Consider the following 3,678-nt stretch of genomic DNA (forward strand, 5'->3'; position numbering starts at 1 on the left):
AACATTTGACTTTCCCAATTAGGAAATCAGCCTATTTTTTGAAACATTTATTTATAGAAACCAGCTTATTAAAAAGGAACGGAGGGAGTATATTATAAGAGACAATGGTGTTTTTACTAATAGACGGCCATCGTTAGTTTGGATACATAAACAACGGCCAGGATGGAGCCTCTAATTTGGATGAATGTCTACATTTTGGGTTATAAAGTGCGGCTTAGATCTCCCCAAATATTTTTAGAATCCGATTGGGCTTTCCATAAGTTATTCTTCCGTTTGTTTCCATTTATATTTTCATCTAGCTGCAGCCGTTTCAAATTTCCCTATTAAGCAGCAATGCTATCAATTTTTAGAGGCGTTATTATTGAGTAATCAATGTCGTATTAATTTTTATTTATGCAGCATGATTAAAGATGATCTCCTTTCACTTTTCTTTCTTTTGTTAGTATAGGGTTTTTTTCGTCATCATCGACAGACCAGGTGGAAAATGCAGAAAGTTACCCGTTTTCATTTTTCTATTTATAAGTATATGTTGATGTTCTTCTAAAGTATTTCATTTTTATTTAAATTTTGCAGGTATTTGGAATTTGATTGAATGTTTGGTTCTCTCACAATAGGTAAGTTGATCTATCAATTGCGATTGCAGTAAGTTTACCATCTCGAATTAGTGTTGGTAGAGTTTTAATTCCTCTCAAATGCTTCCCAAAGAATTACGTGAACAAATTAATATGAACTCCATCTTTGGACTCAATTTCTTTATGAGTTTATGATTAAACCCATTCTAGAAGTTATTATGATTAAATCCATTCTATTGAGCCCAACATGATTGTGTAAATGCCTGAAAGATGTCTCCTAATTTTAGCACACATTTTGTTGGTGACCTTTGTTTGTCGGTGACCTTCGTTTTTTGCATCATGTGTATGTTTTCTTCCTAATTTATAATTTTGTTCGATCTCAGTAGTTTCTTAGTTTGATCTGTTGTAGAGAGATGTCAAAGGGGATTCTTCATCTCAGTAGTTGCTTAGTTTGCTTAGTTTTATAATAATATAGCTTTACTGGATGTTTAGAAATCTAAAATATATAATGGTTTTGTTTGAATTTGGAAGAACTGTATAACTATCAACAGGCATACTACAAATCTGACGACAATGTAATCCTCCGTAGGCAATTCAATTTGACTCTCTTCTCCTTTTAGTTTACATTTTTCCCCTTTTTTTAAGTTGTGTGTGCAATTGTTCTTTTCAGTGATAAATTGGTAAGAGAGTTATGTTCTTTATGGTCTGTGTCGTAGATTTGTCATTTCACCTCTTTATAGGTTTTTGATATCCCTATAGAGACATCAACGGTAATCTTTTATTTCCCAGTTCAATCTGTCATACCTGCTTACCGAAAAACCATGCGATGTGGTCGTTCTCACCTTTTATTAGGGTCAAGGTATGGGCTACAATTTACTCTGGTGCTTGAGAAACGGAACTTTTGATGGAAATTGATTACAGACATCAATGGTGTGTAGTCGGCTCAGATTGATCCTAATCATAGTTTGGTGATATAAAGGAGCTCAGATTGATTCTAATTTGTAGGTTTTGAGATTTTTGGGAGATTTACATTTTGGATATGTAAAGGACGGTCGTGATTCAGCTGATACTCACCTTCACTTACTGTTTCAGTGCAAAAAGAAAGCCCTAACTCCCCTTTGAAACCATTCCTCATTTTTCTCTCTCACCAACTGTAATTGAAATAGAGATTAGATCTTCGCTTCTACAGTGAAAAAGAATCGGTAGCCAAACCTCTGGGACCTCCTAGATTTTATTTTGATTCACTTCTCTTCGTAAGTAAGTCGATTCATTGTTCTCCATTTATGTAGTATCCAAAGGTATGATTAAAGTTTTCTTATTTCAGTTTCGTACACATAGTCAGGGCTTTCACATTGAATTTTGATTAATTTGGGTTATTATCATCTATATTATTGAAAGAAAAGTATTTTTCACTTTGATTTTGGTTGATCAAGGGTTAGTTTTTTTATTTCCCCAAGTTTTCATTTGATCTTTTTATTGTGAATCATAGGGCAACCCATAATCGTTTACAACTAAACTGGAGCAATGGATTTGTTTTTTTAGTTCTTAAAGTTGTTGATTTAACGTCCTCTTTTTATTCCGTGTAATTAGGGATTGATAGATGAGATTCAAATCTCTGGACGAAGGTCCGTGATTGATGAGGGCAGAAACATAATTTTGCACACTATCATATCCATCATCATCAGAAGTTTAAAACTAGTAAAGGCAGAAACATTTCAAATGTAAATGAAATGGTGAAGGCGGCAAGATGTTTTTGCACGGTATCATGGTATTCACATAAAATAATTGTCCATTTTACAGATTTTTTTTCATCATGAAATCTAAAATCTGGATGTGTATGTTACTGATAGTTTTGGTGTTAGATTTCCTTCTCCCATATTTAATGGCTTCTTTTTTGCTATTTCGCTTATCATACATAATGGATGGGGAAATTCCATAGGAAACAGGACTTGATAGATGTTGTTGATGTATGTTTTAGTTATTCTGTTTAAATCATGGAAAAACTACCTAACTGTAGATATAGGTGATCTTTGTTTTGCATAGTCACCAGAATCTGTTATCATTGCACAACATTGCGAACTCAGTGACTGCTTGACCTTGGCTAGGTTTATCAGATAGTTGGACATTCTAATATATTCACGGTGATTTGGGACTTCCCCACCTCTCAGCTTTCACTTATTTTATTTTTTATAATGGGATCGTCTGTGTAGGCATTATTTCCACATTTCTATTTATTCTGATCAATCTTTTCGCTTTGGTTTGGTGAAACTATTTGTTATCATCCGTATATGATCATTATTTAGTCATGTCTTCCAAATTGCTAAATATAGAGCATTATTTAAGTATTTTATATATTCACGGCTACTTATTTGACCACCATACTCGCCTGATTACATATTTTTGTGCATGTCTTTTACGCATTTTGTTTTGTCCCATCCTTCTAACCTGTCTCAGGTGGTGCAATGCCTTCGCAGTTATGTAGGTACTATTTTTATGACTTGAGGATGCCCACTATTGCAGAACAAGAACAATTTCAAAATGACCTTCAATTGAATCTCCTTGGTGATGTAACATTTTAAACTCAAGATGGCGTATTGGTTGGTGTATTATTTGTTATCTGGGTCACAAGAGATAAAGCTTCCTTGCGCCATTTACACTAAATATATATATTTTTTTGTCGGTCTATGGTGAAATGAAGTAGGGATGTAACGAAAAGTGTAGTTTAAATTGGGGAAACAATTTTTTTTTTTAAATCATGCGAAACGAAGAGTTTGAATGTCGTGCGAATAATTATATGTGTAGATGGGGAAAAACGATTTGCTGATTTTTACGGAATCGAGGAGATGACCGTGAGGAGGGGACTCCTTGAACCGAGCAAATGCGCAACCTTACACAGATGCATTGCAATAAGGGAGTGCTTTAAGTTCGAGAGATCAATCTGTAGGACTCCGGCCTAAACCAAGACAATGGCCGATCCAGAGTCAATTCGTTCACAAGAGAGGATGGGTTGATCTGTGGGAGGGAAGCTGAGAAATGTGTGGGATCAATGGTGATCGAGATTGTAGGTGTGTTGTGTATTCTGCGTAAGAAAGTTCTGAATGATTGA

The 3,678-nt window shown here is 34.7% G+C and overlaps 1 long non-coding RNA gene across 2 annotated transcripts; it reads left to right on the forward strand.

Annotated features, from left to right (window-relative positions):
- Positions 1 to 255: 255 nt before the first annotated feature.
- On the forward strand, positions 256 to 3,463 carry LOC113289902. 2 transcript variants are annotated; one of them, XR_003331240.1, is made up of 4 exons: positions 256 to 477; positions 574 to 614; positions 2,163 to 2,340; positions 3,047 to 3,463. It is a non-coding gene; the product is annotated as an uncharacterized LOC113289902 (long non-coding RNA). The 2 variants fall into 2 exon arrangements; XR_003331239.1 differs by having other exon boundaries at positions 2,163 to 3,463.
- The last annotated feature ends 215 nt before the right edge of the window (positions 3,464 to 3,678 follow it).

Source organism: Papaver somniferum, chromosome 6 (assembly GCF_003573695.1).
Source record: "Papaver somniferum cultivar HN1 chromosome 6, ASM357369v1, whole genome shotgun sequence".
Taxonomy (NCBI): domain Eukaryota; kingdom Viridiplantae; phylum Streptophyta; class Magnoliopsida; order Ranunculales; family Papaveraceae; genus Papaver; species Papaver somniferum.